Source organism: Mobula birostris, chromosome 31 (assembly GCF_030028105.1).
Source record: "Mobula birostris isolate sMobBir1 chromosome 31, sMobBir1.hap1, whole genome shotgun sequence".
Classification (NCBI taxonomy): domain Eukaryota; kingdom Metazoa; phylum Chordata; class Chondrichthyes; order Myliobatiformes; family Myliobatidae; genus Mobula; species Mobula birostris.
The window spans coordinates 11,586,687-11,604,247 of record NC_092400.1 but is presented as its reverse complement, the minus strand read 5'-3'; the positions used below and the strand labels follow the sequence as shown (position 1 = coordinate 11,604,247).

At 39.0% G+C, this 17,561-nt stretch overlaps 1 long non-coding RNA gene across 2 annotated transcripts in view; it reads left to right on the top strand.

Annotated features, from left to right (window-relative positions):
• LOC140190776 (uncharacterized) overlaps window positions 1-17,561 on the top strand; it is a 28,224-nt gene that overhangs the window by 1,095 nt on the left and 9,568 nt on the right. For both annotated transcript variants that reach the window (XR_011883682.1, XR_011883681.1), the window contains exon 2: window positions 1,616-1,724. This is a non-coding gene — a long non-coding RNA (uncharacterized lncRNA). The remainder of the gene's footprint in view (window positions 1-1,615; window positions 1,725-17,561) is intronic.

Here is a 17,561-nt window from a genome sequence, read left to right as displayed (position 1 = left end):
ATACCGCAAGCTACTTGTTAGCCGTCAGAGTCTTAAACCTAGTAAATGCACTGATGTGAAAATTAAAATGGCTTTGAAAGCATTTACGCCAGCACCGAGTCGCTCTGAAGGGGCTGTGCAACCAGACACCTCACTTCATTAACTATATTATAAGCAGACAGAGCTTTAGCCCGAAATGATACAGAGGTTTGTTGATTATTGTTTATCTGAGAAAGCGGTCACGTTTACATTGGCAAGTTTCTTGTAAATATTCTGTTAGCATGTGTGAGGTCCAGCTAGTGCCGATTACATGCTTATTCCTTCCGAATTTTTTTCAGCCCATTTGCGAGATATTCCAATTTAACGAACGTGTTGCTAAATAAATTTGCACTGCGGGGTACGCTTGTTATGCTGATGACGAGCAGTTGTAATGAACCAACCGCTATTGTAATCCTATATCAATGCAGGTGTTAGAATTCTGTATAGTATGGAGGTGGTCCAAATATTAAAATACGAGTGAATTCACACGAATGAAATTACTTATTGAGTAATTGAAAAGTTCATAATAAACGGATGTTCCACCTATTTGATAGATAGATGTAATCAATATGTGTTTGCGCTATGTACGGATATCAGGGCAGCAAAAAGATACAGTCAGTGCACGTGTTTATACTTCATTGGGGCAACTGTCAGTAACAATCTATTGTAGAAATTCACTCCTGGTTGTCCATTGAAAGGACAATATTTTAAGCATGCATGTTATAGTCTGTTTTTTTACTAAAGGCAGTGGTAGTAGCTCTTGCACAGCATATTGGGGCGGCATCTGCCATCTTGCATAACAAAAGGCAGTTTACTTGCAACTCGGAGTTGGCCTTCATCTTTGAACATCTTTATTGCTGCAGACCCACGGTGCAATTTTTTGTCTTCAGTCCATTCAACTCGTTCTCTTTTTAAATCTCCGCCGCCCTTCTCACTACCTCTTGCCACTAACTTCCCCTTATCAAAAAGCTGCATTTATTGCGGGAGTGATCGCTTCTCTGCAACTGTATCGCTCTTTCTAATGGCCTAATTCGGGTCCTTTTCCAATGAATATACTGCAATTCTTCCCAGCGTTGTAAATATATGATAAAGTTCATGAACTTCTGGCATGTAGATTTCAGTTCGGGTTCATCATTTTTTAAAAAAAGCACGAAACAGCCCAACAGAGCTTGACAGGCACTTCAATTATCGATCACCTAATTTAGTGGCAGAGCACGAATTTCGTACCTATCGTCAAAAGTTGTCTCGTTCTGGGCTGCATTATTTTTGGGCTTTAGACCGATGTTGGCGCCAGCTGCTTTAAGCCTTTCACAAACTACCGCACGTTACGTGTGATCATCCGTTTGTCAATTTTCATTTTGGAACATGTTTCTGGCAAAATAGCTAAGTAGCCTTTGGTTAATGACTAAAGTCCTTTTATCTAAACATAACAGTCCTAATTACATTTAAACCAAGTAATGATTTGGACATTGCGATGAGATGTCAGTCGAAAATATTTTTTCTTGTGGAAATTAAACTAATTGGAGTTTCCGTGCGTAACTTATTCTGGGTAACTAACTACTGTATCAATGCTTTCTTTGTGTGCTTTTTGCTACAGAAACGCAGTGCAAAGAAAGGGCTGATATATTAAGAACTACCGGCAACATTATTGCTGATGCGTTTCTCGCAGATCCAGTATGACAAGACCTACCACATTAAACGGCAAGGTGACTTTATTTTATCTAATTTTACCATCATATTGTACTTCTAGTCGCACCAATCAGCTTGTGTTGAAATTCTTAGATTGGTTTTTGAAGGTAAGTGGTGACAGAACTCAAACAAGCACATATTAAGTAGTGAATTTATAACGTAATCCTTCGCAGTATTTTCGTGATGCGATGGGGAGGATTAAAAAGACCTTGTATGATAACATGTTTCGGTATACAGTTACTTGCACGGGGGAGCTCAGAAGTAGACATGGCCTTGTAGACATTTGGTCGTTTAGACCTGACAACAATTATTGGTGATTGTTTTTAACTAAGCAAATTTTAAGCAGATGTTTTACAGGCTTTAAGAATCAATGGATTTTTTTTTGACGGACATGTCTAGAGTCATCTTTAACAAGAGGGCGTAATAAGTGCTGGAAAAGTGACTATGAGTTGCTGCAGTTTTTTTTACCTATAGTTTACACGCTTCTTAGAGTAGCTAACTCTTTCTTAATTTTATATCAGTAAAGAGCGAATACAACGCTTCACGAAATGGTAGTTTTTTTCGATAGGAACGCTTTTCACCTGCACATTACTCTGTTGACTTTGCCTCTGACTTCCATTCTGCCAAGCCGTTTAAAGTTTAGCTTGTTTCAGTGAATCACCATAAATGACACTTGCAATGGTTTTCTGTAAGTTTTCTCAAAAGCGTCTGCAATGAAACACTACGAGTGCTGTATTGTTAATCTCCTTCTGTCTGTTGTATGTCTGGAAATGTAAGCAACCGATCTACTCGAGTTTAAGCAAAAGCAAGCAGCCCTACACCCTAAGTGTGTGCAGTTGATCTTGAACTTGGCAACAAAAAATCCAAACTGTTTTATTTCAACCCTAAATAAGTTCAAGTAATCATATGGTCCCTTGACATATCTATCAATCAAGATTATGATATTTAAGCAAGAGGGGCTGAAGATAAGCAACTAGGTATGACATCTAAATTAAACCAGTCATCTGTGCTCTAACTGGTGAAGAATTAGTAACCTATCTACTGTAAAAATATTATTTAGTCTAACCAACAGGAAATATATTTCAAGAAAAGTTGCTGAGGCATGCTCAACTTTTCAGTGTTTTGAATCTGTGTGTAACTTTTTATGCAAAGATATGCATGCTTATTGCAGAATTAACCATTGCCCCCTCCAGTATTAATGCTATTCTTCAAGAAATGAGTTCTGCCTTACTTTTCAGTAAATAATTCAAATATCATATCATTTAGAAAAAAAAATCAACCCCAAGTTGAGCAATGATACTACAATATTTCTGGGCATCCCTAGAGAGTGATGAATATAAAGTGGTTTGATTATATGTACCACCTAAATGGTCACACAAGACTGTTGGTATTTTGACACCTGTCATAAAACTGTCATACCACTGGTATTCTTCTGAGAAAGGAGTTTCTGCATGTGGAGTGTCAATTATTTAAGAAATGCATTGACTTGGCAATGACATTGAAATCATGTATTTACTTTGACCATGCTTAAGGCAATTTTTGAACTTTATTTGGTCGGATCATACTGTACAAGCAACCAAAAGTTTATCTTTGTCTTCTCTGTCTCTTCCTCTAAGTTTCTGTCTATTGGTTATGTTTTTATATGGGTAGGTCATCTCCATAGTACACTACAGCCACAAGTGTGATATCATTTGGCATTGTTGTAATTGATGCAATTCCCATTGGTGTAGCTGAGGTGGAGTTAAACTATGATTAATCAATGGCAAAAACAACATACTAAGAAAAATCCCTTAAGATATGTTTTGTTTAAGAAGTGAATGTCTGGCACGTTCCCATTAAATCCTCTGCATGTATATGATCAACTAATAATAATTCCTGCATTTATGATATGGAGAATGGTTAAAAATACACAGCTTATATCACAAAATTATTTGAAGGTAAAAAATATGCTGAATAAATTATTTCAGAACAGCTGAGATAAGTGAGATTGGATAAATATAGATTTTCTCTTGTCTCTAATCATTTAAAAAGTCTAAATAATTGAATTATGTCTAATACTACTGGCTGTGTTTTATTTGTTTGGATAAACATTACCCAGCCTTTGGTTTCTTGCCTCAGCAAATTTGAATGGTCAGATAAACCAGTGATTTTCCCTTGTGAATATTTTGATAATTCCTTTCATTAGAAATAAGCATTTAAATGTGAATCATGTGGGGCAATTATAGTAACTTAAAGTCATAGAAGGTACGGAAGTAACATACATTTTCAGAAATTCACAAAGTATTGTTCAACATTCATATAGGTTGTTTAATAAAGAATAGTTTGATAATGTTTGGTCAATTCTGAAGTAAGTTAAACTATTTTGCACAGAGAGGTTTAAGAATATATCTAGAGACCTTAATGTGTGTTGCAAAGGGCTGTAACCAAACGTGATACCTGGCTGCTTGGTATAATTTTTCTCTGCACCTGATTTGTTCCGATTTGGACGATTTTGCCGAGCAACTTTAAGCATCTGTTGGCCAGCTTCAATAATGCCAGCTGATGGTAGTAAAGATGAAAAGAAATCTAAGAAAATCAGTGAAACCAGTCAGAACCAGTACAATTCATTGCTGATTGTTTACCTTTTGACACGGCATATCTCTGTTCACGTCATAAGTACTGATGCTCGAAGTATAGCGCAGCTCTTGCACGGACCATGAGTAAAGTGCATCATAGCATTATCAGCTGCTGATGTAGATAGTGTTTGTCAGTTACCACAAACTGAATTGAAATATACGATTAACATGATTTGAATCCTCACAATGCACGTCCCGCAGCCTTGAATTATAAGAAAGTCAGATCGTAAACAAGGTGGCAATTTACGTAGTATTGGAAACATTTACCTAAAAAAGGGGAATGTGATATATAGGAAACTTGAGATGAAGGACGACCACGCATTCGCAAAACAAAAGTAAGGAAAAAGGTGCTTCGTGTAGACAGGTGAAGGAAACGGTGACGTACTTTTAGTGACCATTAGTCATTAATTCCTAGGACAAATTAGTTTTCGTGCTGAATATATTTAAAAGTGGTGCTAACTTTAGCAGAGACCTATTTAAGCATCTATATGAATGTAGATTTCATTGGAAGAAAGGTTGTGGTGTGCGGGGGGGGGGGAGGGACGAGTTTGCTGATGAAGTTACGACTGAACTAAACCCTATCAAAGATAGAAAACTTCGTGAGACCCGGAAGAATGGTCCTATTTCTGAGAGTTGTGCGGGATCGCCAATTCCGATAGTTACACCACAAAACAGATTCGGAATATGGGGTCGATTCCCACTTTGCTCCCCTTTGCAGCACAGGCAATAAAAGTCTTTCTTTGCGCAACTTGTCTAGAATAAGCAGATTGGTGCGTGCCGCAGTTTTTGCAGCAGGACGTTTTGTTAGAATTTATTAAACACAGATGATCCTCGGTTTTTTTTAAGCATACGGAAAAGATTTACAGTTCACATAATTGCAATGCACTTAGGCCCATCATCACTCCGCAGGTGTAAATATGGGTCGTTTAGATGTGTGACATATAGAACTGCAAGATTCTTAAGTGTACAAGGTCGAGATATATTGCTGAAAAGTACCTCGAATCAGGTATGCACCATCGAAATTGTTGCAGCCAGTGAGAACAAAACACGCCCTTAAAATATTAGGGATTTTTTTGGGGGGGTTGAAAAGAACGTAACATTAACCGGGATATCCTAAATGTCGTATTTCAAATATTTCTACCCATTTAGTTGTTTTAAATAATGTCAACAGTTTTTCGTGTAAACTCATGGGTAAAAAGTAGAAAATACGCTTGGATAAGTGGGAGGGGGGGGGGCTGCTGATTTAGGTCTCCTGCTGCAAATTACAGTGTTAAAAACGTGCCGTGGTTACTTTCTAGCCACTGTAGGCTAAATTGCTCCCCTGAGAAATAACAACCATCTATCGCTTGATGGCGCTGTCCTTGGGTTTCCTCTTTTTCCAACTCTGGATTTGACAGGCGAGAGGTAGATTTAATTCTTCTATTAAACAACCATACGTTTTATTTCTGTAAAAAAAAATCCTCATCAGCGGAGAGGCGAACAACTTAATGATTTTTTAAAAAAACGTCTTTAAAAGTTTTTAAGTTTCTTTATTTGTCAATCGTTAGGAAACATAAATCAGCCCACTAGCTACTGTCCTATGTGCAGTATTCGTGTCAAGCAATGCTTTATGTACGTATTTCACCTTAAAGCGAGGACTCGTTTTATACAAAAAAGTTCACCCGAAGTTCACTTTCTCTGTTGTAGCTTCGCCTTTCGACAGTGTGACAATAATTTCCATGGAGCTATTTAGTTGCGCTGAAGGCATATGAGCGTCAATCAAACTGATTAATTATGTTTTTGCCGTTTGAATTGAAATGTTTAAAGTAGAGGCTAGCGGCCACAACACCTCAAATTATAACATTATAATTAATCCTTCTATTGTTTTCAAGTTTGGAATTCTGTCCGACAACAACTTCAAAGTCAGGTCTTGTATGCGACTATTAGGCTCTGCCCGATGAGTGATACGCTGCACTTCTTTACTGCTGACGTGCTTTGCTTTTTTTTGAGTGGATCTGTTCTTAAGCATAACAAGCAAAACTGATGGAATCGTCCCCATGATGTCATTTTCATCAGGTTTGCCTCAATCAATTCAAAGGTCGTCCACGTTTAGTCCGGAAAATTCTCTTCATAACCTTACACTGACTTGATTGGTGAACGGGTTAAAAAAAAACATATTTCCTCATTTTACCCAGCTGCGGATTTCTATAATTGTAGCAAGCGTAAAATTGCCTTTTGAAGCAAATTTCTGTAGTTTCATTCCTCCCAGATACAGTGCAGGCAGATTAAGCTATCGGCCCCTTGCTAATTAGAAGAATATATGATATTCAAGAGGGAGCTGACTTAAAAGCGTGTGTTCGACTGTACCTTTATGCTAATTAAATGCATTAGTATCGTGGTTCATAAGGCACATGTAACATCGGTTGTACTCTATACTTGCGTGATCATATCTAAATTATCTTAGTGTTAATTAGATTTACTTCAAATGTGAATTGCTTGCCTGGACCGGATATTATCCAAATGGCAAATTACTCTGCAGCGTTGTATTTTGACCTACCCAACAAATAACCACGACATTGCTTTAAACTTTGAGCCCAGACAAGAATCCTATTATCAACGCTTCAAGTTAAAGACGAAGCCAGTTAAAAAAAACTCTTTACGGCTTGTAGCGTGAAGAAGAAATGCCTTAATAAGATCAATATATAGAGAAAGACAAAATCTTCACAAAGGTTTACTGGAAGTCTAACGACCTCTGACATACATTGCAAATTAATTGGAGACTATATGAGGGAAGGTGGGATTCCAGTTAATTAGTAGAAAATGAATAAAATTGAACATTATATGATTTGTCTCCGAGTACCGCTTTGTTAGTGCGGATTTAGAGATCAGCTTTTGTACAGGACAAATTGGATGTGAGTAGCGTGGTGCACTGTTACACTGTCGTTTTGTACACTGGCGACAGCTTCAATCCTGGGAAAAGGTAAAGGATCTGGGCGATCACGGCGCTCATTATCTCATGTCTGAGCACATCTTTGAGAAGGATACATAATCAGCATCGGCACTCCACCGCGCTTGCACTCGTGGTTATGGCTTTCTTTCAGCGCGAATCAAACTTATTAAAGTGTTAATGCAGTTCCAGTGCAGTAGAGATGTTGCATTTCCCGTAATCTCCCTAGTATTAGCCAACTACCAATGTCTAGAGCTTCAGAAGATATTCTCAACGATTTGATGTGGTGGATTTTTAGCGAGGTTTTGCCCCCCCAGAGATGTACAATGTTTCTGTCGGAGTTGTAATTAGACTTGGTGATAACGCACTGGAAAAGCTCCGAGGCAACGTTCCTTGCTTTATCACAACGTACGTTTATGGTGTGATAAGTTTCAGATAAATGTCCGTGGGAGGGCCAATTCCACCCGTGTATTTGTGCCATAGAGATGGGTGGGAGTGTTTGGAGAGGGTGGTAATGTGTAAGTACAGCAGGCACTGGGGGAAGGGTTGGGCATCGGGTGAATCGGGAAAGAGGGAACTATCCGGTCACCCATATGGACACAGTCAGGAGCATGATCCACGTGGCTTAAACCTTAAATTAATGAATATGTGATCTAAAAATTAGTAAACTACAAGTAATAATCCACAGGGAGTTATGTACATAATATCCAGCCTTTACATAAAATAATAACAATAGTCATCTAACAGAGAGTCTGTAATAACGAGAATTGTAAATATTCAGGAAAATTCACCCTTAGATAAATAAACGGTGTCTTGGTAAAAAGAGCATTAAAATAGCTTAGTCGCCGGGATTTATTATGATAATCATTTCCTATACCTAACTGTGCCATAATGTTGAATTATCTCAAATGTGGAAGAAGCAAAAGAAAGAAATGAAAACACCGTTTCTCTCGGAAAATTATGACGTTTGAAGCTACTTTCTTAGATTCCACTTCTATCATCAAATCGGAACTCAACTGTGTAAACAATCAAATGAAATGCAACAGAAATCAGTGAACACACTAATCCCTTTTGTTTGTAAAATGGATGCCCAGTTAAAAATAAGACATTATTGGGCTGTTGGATGGTAGCCCCGAAATACTATTATTCCTTAACACTTGCGACCCGGACAGCCGGAGCCCGAAGGGTAGTTTCTCTTTTATTTGGCTTAATAGATTCAGGGCTTATAAAAAAAGTAGCAAAAAATGTAACCAACGTTACATTTGTAAGGAGGAATACAATGAGTTATACTAGTGGTCATTAATATGTCATTCCAGGTTTTAAGCGTGACTTGTTGGGCAATTTACGTTTGGAAGGGCAGCACTCGAAAATTTTGCCCTTAATACGTGGGAAACAGCTTCATTATCACTAATCGGGGTCTTTCACGTGATCAACGTGTTAAAAATGTAGTCGTTGTGCTACCAGTAATAAATGAGATTGGCTTCAGGTAGGGTGGAAATCAGGAATGTCAGCGAGATTTACACCTGTCCTATGGCTTAAATTGACAGAGCTATTGCTTTCAGAGATGACCACTGGTGCCAGTCTGTCTGGGACTCATCAGCCTTACTTTGTAAGTTTAAATGGACGAGATGATCAAAACGGCCTAACGACACGCGTATCGGTTTATCACCAGAAACTACGGCAGCGAAAGATAGACAAATATTTATGTTTAAATGCGTGTTATAATTGTTATTGTGTTATTTTGGCATGGATGAAGATTACTAAAAGGATGTAGCTAAACCATTATTACTAGTAAGAGAGAGTTTGTCTCGACAGCATCAGTAGTGATCTATGTTAAAGCTACCTCAAACAAATAACCCGTACAAAATCACCTAAAGCTCAACCCATTGGACAGTTCAGTGACAGATATTAAGCAGACGCCAATGGAATCCTGTTCAACTACAGATCTAAGGAGTCGCATCTGTTGTGCGCGGTGTATACATTCCTATTTCGCAAGGGCTATTACCATCCCGCGAGGCTGTTGAAAACATTCATCATATTGGTCAAAGTGGAGACAGGCCATTTAGGCACCATATTCACACACAGGTAGCCTAATGGTTCTATTAGGCTAGATCAAACCGTTCCGGATCAGTAAGCGCACGAGGGGCTAGCAAAACTAATGTGCCACTGTCACCCGTCATTTAAGAAATTCAACTAAACACCACACGACATTGTACCATAAGTCTTTAACAAATATACTTTTGACCAGCCGTTGTAGCCGTAATCTCATAAAACGCCTTATATTTATCTAACTGCTTTATACCTTTGGAAACATGCCCTTCAAATATTTACCAAAGTGCTCATTCAAATTCGAAGACAGTTTGCTTTTCCATAAGAATAGACTAAATGGTTGTTTTTCAATTAATGAGGTAACCTCATTCTATCTCATAAATATGTGAACGCTCCCCGAAACTCATTTCCAAGGATTTTCTACCGCCTTTCCCACTCGAATCAAACTAACGTGATCAGTAAAGAAAACTGTTTTGGTGTTTTGCATCGATAAAAATTTATGCCCTGCAATACTTGGGAAGGCTACTTTTCTTGTAATGTCTCTTGTGCATCCACCTGTTCTTTCATTACTGATTTATATTTATGCTCAAACGATTTCATTGCTTTATTATTAAATTCAGTCCATCTTAAACATAACAGAATCTATTGGCTGGTGGTAACCCAGTAACTTAAAGTTAATTAGTTTTTAAGGATAACTCGGTTAAAACAAACGCGTATTTTAACGGACAAATATATTGGTTCAATTATGGTTTTCATTGTATATTTATTTGTTAATGATAATTTCAATTTAAACTGTATTTTAGAAAGTACGCTCTTATAGACGTGAACAGTGATACGAATTCAGAATGCTTATTCATAACCTGTGATGCCAATTCTAAATTTCGCCTGTTGAATAATTTGCAAGTCTCTCTCTCTCTCTCTCTCTCTCTCTCTCTCTCTCTCTCTCTCTCTCTCTCTCTCTCTCTCTCTCTATATATATATATATATATATATATATTTGCATCTCTACCTCTCTCTATACAGAGCGAGGGGGGAAGAAAGGCTACTTCTACAAACTAGCCAGACAGATATATATTTTGTGACAAATATCCATGATACCAAACATGCCTATAAGAAGTACAGTAAAAGATTTAGGTAAACCACCAGAGGGAAGATGTTGTTCCATATAATTAATAGACATTTTGACCGGCAACTTAGACGGTTTTATTTCTCATTTGTGTCTCTCCAATAGAAAGCATAACAATCAGCGTTTAGTTTGGCTCTGGTTGAAATATGAATTTTGTTTCAAAAGAGAAAAAAAAGTATTTTCAGTATGTTACATATCGATTGTATAACTATGGATCTCACCATGACGGTAGCATGTGCTTCTAACTCAGCAACCATGGACGTCTGAAATAAATAATAGAGATCACTCTTCTGCCAAGATTGGATGTATTCGAAAAGGCAAAATATTGATAGGAGAGGTTTAGGTTGTTACTCAATCCTCGTTTGTTTACAAACCTTGGCAAATAAAAGCAAATATTCCCAGCTTTCAAACTTGTGGAATTTTAAGAAAAGTGTTACAAACGTATATGATAATAGAGTTCCGAAAAAAAGAGAAAAATATCCAATACTAATTTTCTACTGTTGTTAACTGATCCAAAGAAACTCATATCTTTCTGGGTGTTGCTTTGGTTTCAAAGGAATTTTTTTTCCAACTCGCTCTCAGCTGCAGCGGCAATTAATTGATATCAATACTTTAGCATCATTGCTGACTTCTAAACTTTCGGATTTCTGGAATTCTTAATGAAATTGCCTTGGGGGGGGGTCTTTAAAAGGAAAACCTTCCGCTGCAATCCGATAAACTCCTCTAAAAATGACAGATTCAATTGCTCCATCCTCACAATCAAGATCTGCGCGCGCGCGCGCGCACACACACACACACACACACACACACACACACACACACACACACACACACGGGAAGATGTCACATTCATGGCTTCTTCAAAGTTATGCAGTCTATTACTAATCTGCTACTTTATTCTTTGATAGCAGGAGTTATGTAACTGGTCAGCTGTTTCAATATTATTTGTCAGTCCAGCATTTTGCACAGTGCATTTAAAAAAAAACAAAAATACAAGTACATGCCAAATTTCCTAAATGACTTTTTGATGCAGTTCCCTGTCTTACAGGGAAGATTACAGCTGTGACGAAAGTAACATTCAAATGTAATTCTTGGGCTAAATTATACCAGATATAAATATGCATATCTGTACAACAAATATGCAAAAGTTGCTCAGTTTGCCTGAAGCTGTTTCGGCTGGCTGCGCTCACAATTCGTGAATATACTTTCAATAAATTACTGTATTTCGCGTGTGCATAACCATCAAAAACGATTGATGAATTTTCTTCAAATAATTTAGAAATACTTCTTCTCTTGTTTAGGTCCTTGCTGAAATTGCAAATCATAAGTGCCAATGGAATGAGTACTTCTGCAGCTCTATTTTCTAAATCATGTTTCTTTAATGTGAAGCTACCCAAGTCCCTTGCAGCGCTATTAGTTAATATTTTTACGTCAAGTTACGCATTTTGCTCAATTATTTGACTTCCAAATAACATTAAGACACCATCTTTATGCCGTAAATGTTTACTATAGTTTTCTATTTAGTATTGAAGGATTGTAAATGGGGTTTGAGAAGCGATAGCACTATAGTTTATTTAGGGCTACTCAGAATTTTATATCGACTATCTTTTTTTACTGAATTGAACAACTGCATTGTGTTATTATACAAAAACACAACTTTTGAGCTACTACTTGTCGCAGCCGACCCCGCCCCTACAGAGTCCAATCAACGCACACCCGCACCTTGCTTCTATTACCCCCGCCTCCCAGCGCCAACCCCACATCTTCCCCCTTCCCCACCGCGGGGAGTTGAAGAGAGACACTTGTCGCGAAGATAAGACAAGTGCACGTACAAGTTAACACACGCTTCACACTGTCCCACTAGATAAGTGACTCTAACATGTGGGAGGGATCAACCAAGACACTTCGACAACCAAGACAACCAAGACACAAGCTTCGGCAGTTTGGAACATGATAAGGCAATTCCAGCAGAACAAATTGAAGACCCACCGTTTAATCAGAGACTTATTAGGTAGCATAATGATTTCAATCCTTTATTTGAAAACCAAGATCGAGTGCCGCAGATCTATTTTTGTTCATAAATAAACTCAAATGTATAAAGAAACGCAATAATCGAATAATTGTGAGTGGAATTGTTGTAGTAAGCCTTTCAAATTTTATATTAAGTAGGGACAAACATTTTCAATATATTGGTGTTATAAAACCTTTATACATCTGTTTCGTGGCTTTTTACCACGACAATACAACGGTTATCTAGTTTTCACTAAAGTTTAAACATTCACCAAAAACTGTAGGGGAGCATGTGAGAAAACTCATATTTTAATCAGTTTTTTTTGTGTTTAGGGCTTCCAGTTTTGAAAGTATTTAACAATTTATGTGTAATAATCATTGTTTTGTACTCCAGCTTGGAGTTTACTGGCTAAATGTTCATATTGGACACTGCTTAGGGAGAGGCCACGTGCGCGGTCACAACTATGGCTTTTCATCTATACAGATGACAACAATCAACGTCACGTAAACACGAGGAATCCTGCAGATGCTGGAAAGTCAAGCAACACACATCAAAGTTGCTGGTGAACGCAGAAGGCCAGGCAGCATCTCTGGGAAGAGGTACAGTCGACGTTTCAGGCCGAGACCCTTCGTCAGGACTAACGTTAGTCCCGACTAAGGGTCTCGGCGCGAAACGTCGACTGTACCTCTTCCTAGAGATGCTGCCTGGCCTGCTGCGTTCAGAATCAACGTCACGACCAGCGTCGGTTGCAAATAAATATAAGTAAATTATGACAGGATCTAAACGCTTTCAAGAGTAAAAATACTTTACGAAATGCTACTGAATGAAAAAAAGAGGGCGTGAAGTGCTCTACTGAACGTGAGAGCTGTTTCATGTCCAGCAGAAAAGCGAAATCATCACGTTTGCTTTGAAGTGGATTTGGCTACCAATAAAACCGTATTAGATTATGCCTATTTGGAGACATGGCTCTCCAACGCACGTGGTATTCCACAGTTTCGAGGAATCTTGAGGGAAGCCCCTGACTACGAAGGGACCACTCTGAGATTTGCATTAAGTCCCCACTGCTTCCAACTAAAACTTAGCAAAATCACGGGTTGAATTCCACACTTAGCATCATATAGTGAATTGATATTAAATGCACAGCTTTGGCATGTACTGTGAGTAGCAGTTGGCTTTGGTCCCGGTGTGCCCCGCAGTGCATTGGTTGGCAGTGACCTGCACTGTAATTCACAGTTGGCTTTTGGGACACGTTGCTATCGCCTGTCTCGCCATGTTTACTTTAACATTTTGCAATTTCAGGCCTAATTTCTTGTATTCATGGCCGCAGCCAGGAATCTCTCAGCAACAAGTTGCTGGGAAAAAAAACATGAAAACCGTAACTCCTAACTGGCATATTACACATTCAAACTAGATGGAACAGAAAATCAGAATCAGGTTTAATATCACCGGCGTTATGTCGTGAAACTTGTCCTTGCGGCAGCAGTACAATGCAATGCATAATAATAGACAAATAGTGAATTACAGTAAGCAAACATTAAATAGCTAAATTAAAAAAGTAGTGCAAAACAGAAATTAAAAAAAGTAGTGAGGTAGTGTTCATGGGTTCAATGTCCATTCAGAAATCAGATGGCAGAGGGGAAGAAGCTGCTCCAAAATCGTTGAGTGTGTGTCTTCAGGCTTCTGTACCTCCTTCCTGGTGGTAGGAATGAGAACAAGGCATGTCCTGGGCAATGGGGATCCTTAATGACGGACGCCGCCTTTCTGAGGCATCGTCGCTCCTTGAAGATGTCCTGGATACTACGGAGGCTAGTGGCCATGTTGGAGCTGACTGATTTTACAAATCTCACTTCACGAATTTCTATCAAATTCATGGAAACAGTACTTCAACTTTAACGTGCAGTCAATTGGGAGGCAGGGATTTTTTGAGGCGAGGGGAAGAGGAAAAAAACGTGTCAAGCTTGTAAAAGTTTCATGGAAAAAATAACTTTACGCAGCAAGGTGTCAAATATGTAAAGTAATATAAGTATAAAATGCCCTCCTAGTGACCCTGATGCAAAGCTGTGGTATTTTAATACACTTCGTTCAAGTAATCGAATATTCGAACTGCCACTTAAGGGTTCGGCTAACGTTCAAATCATTTTTAAACCATACACAGATTTAATGGTCTCAGCGGAGAAAATATAATTTGACCGACCTTTGGGACTTCCCCGCCGTTGTCCCTCCCCCCTCCCACTTATAAGACACAGAGATAAAGGGAGAGGGGCAGACGGAGACAGGGTGTCAGACAGAGGGATAAACAGAGACACAGAGGAAGAAGTAGTTTTGATCAGTTTAAACGTAGTGAACATGTCGATATGCAGCAGTTCCTGGCTCCGAACTAATATACTGTCCAATCAATTATTAACTGGTAAACTGGCTCCATAGATTTTATTATCACTGGTCTTGGGGCCACAGTAACATTACATTCGCAGTCACAGAAGCAGTCATGTATTCCTCAGTCCTAATATAAAATACTATTCATTGAGAATACACGCTGTGTTTTATTAAGGGGTTACACATTCACCCCAGATTGGATAAACTTCATGACACGACAGTTTTTGTTTAAGCTATTAGATGCCGTCGTTGGTGTAATTCAAGAACGGCCGAATTAGAAATTATTATTGCAATAAGCACGGTTGAAAGATGGAAACGTGCTTGCCATGGGTTTTGCGCTCAGGGATTTGACTTTGGCATTCGCTGTCTTTTCATGCAAGCATTCCGAGGGTGACCAGTGCAAGGCGGGATCACGTTACATCACCGATATCTTGACCAGTTGTTGATTACGTTGCCCGTCTAGCAAACCCGCTTAGGAAAGGTTGATACGCGTTCCTGCACATTGATCTCCGAGTCGCAATTTTATGATTTGTTTCTCCAACAACTGGCGATGTCGCATAAAAAAAGGAGACCCTCTGACTTGGATGAATGACCTTCTAGGTATCGCGGATGAGAAGCGCAAAACAGAAAGACGACCCGCCCCCCACCGCCCGCAACTCCTTCCCATCTATTCCTGTGCAGAAAGATGGCCTGATTGCGTTGAGTCACTGGCTTACATCTAATTTATTTCACTGAGCCAACTATTAAATTACTTATGCCATTCACTCAGTAACACTGCATGGTTTAATAGGCGCGTATATTAGAGTACCGATACTCCAAAATCAATTTTGCATATTTTCGAGATCACACTCGTCTTTCACCTCTGAGATGTAATTTGTTTTGAATGGCGTTTCTGTGAACTATCATAGACACGCGCGGCTTTTTCGAATTTGTTTCGGCAACCTTGTTTCTATCACTCTGAGATCTATCATCCTTTTAACTTTTTAAGCCGGACGCAGCAGACTAAATCAGTAAGGCAGAAAGTTGGCTGCCGTGCGCCAAGAGCATCGGTCTGTTCGTATTAACCCAATCGCCCCAAGCAGTTTTGTGTTCAAGAGTAAGGGTAACATTGGAACAGTAGGGAAAACGTGGACTCGGGTCACATCAGGCTTGTTTGATCGTCGACGCTCGGGATGTGAAACAGAGGTCACACATTCGCATATCGAATGAGTTGCAGTGAACACAGCAACTGTTGGAGTTTCCGAGACATGTAATACCTTTCTTCTCTCCTCCCACGTTCTTCCCTGCCACGCCAGGTCCCCCTGTTTATGTCATGCTTTGGTAATATGACTGATTAATATTGCCGCGTAACACGATGCTGTCTACTCCCTAAACAAATCGCCTTGTTCACAGTCACTACACTAGGGAATCGCTTTGTGATATGGTACTGGATGGCTTTGTTACAAGAATCACCTCTGCGAATGGCTATATTTTAATACTGTAGTAAGTCGTGGCGTAAAAGATGATAAGGCTCCCATATCTTAGCATGTTATAGCACGAAGCGCAATCATTTCCCATTTGGATCTTCGTGCATGTGCTATTTCCCGTCAAAGATTGCATTACGGACTTCTGTAACCTAAAATCTCAACAATCAGTTTTAAAATATTAACACACCAAGAAAACCCTTCCTTGCAGCTTGAACTTCGCATACATTTCCAACAATTATTGCTTTCCTGTTTTCATACAAAGCTAATGACAGAATCTGTTTCCCATCACACAATGAATTATGTCTTAACATATCAGTTAAGTTGTCTTGGACTATTGATTTACTGCTGTCGATTATAGAAATTAATATAGAAATCTTGACTTGAAGTGTTAGCACGTGCTTATTTTGTCATGGAAGTAAAGGTTGACCAGTTAAAGGGACAGAGTTCCATTGCCTTTGTGTAGCATGTAAAAACATGCATTGGCATGGTATTCGTTTTCCCGAAATTTTAATTGCTAATTGTGTTACGTTGCTTTTCCAGAAAGAGGAATATTTTCCGGGAAGGGTTTCCCTGGATCTACACACAAAGTAACTTGAAAAGTAATTGTCTCACATGACCTCTAAACTCATACTTGGTAGGGGGGGGGGTGCGATTTACATTTTCCCGAAAAGCACTTCTGAAGCCAACCTTGTAGTAATGTTTACCCTAACGAGCAAGTAAAAGATCGCTAAGCGCGAAAAATTAAATATTTTAGATGTATGTATGTGAAGTGGGGTCAAAAGTTCACTTTCCGGAGTAACATTAGCGTCAGAAGTTGAATTTGATACTGGGGGGGGGGGGGTTATTAGCTTACCCGGGTATATGGGAGTCTTGCCTAAACACGCAAACGTTCCACGTTTTCTCTTCGGGATTGTTTAAAAAAGAAATAAAATGTCTTGCGAAGGGTACAACAATACTTCGATAATGTTATTCTTTTCTCTCCGTGAAGCACTTCACTCACTGCAGCTGCTTGTTCAAACGAGCAAGGGGATAAAGCACGATTTTCTGTACTTACCTTTGAACTTGAAATTTTGCCTATATCTCAGATTTCGTCAGTCTGAATGTCCGATACAAATCGGTGCCCAAGAATACTCAACGTGGAGTGAATTTTATAAACCTTTAGCAATGGAAAGAAACACAAGGGCGAAATAAGGGACTAGAAACGGCACCTGGAAAGCGCTGTAAGCAAGTTTGTCATGCGTCCCTGTTTCTGGATAAGCTCATCGTTTTCTATATATCCTGGGGGAAA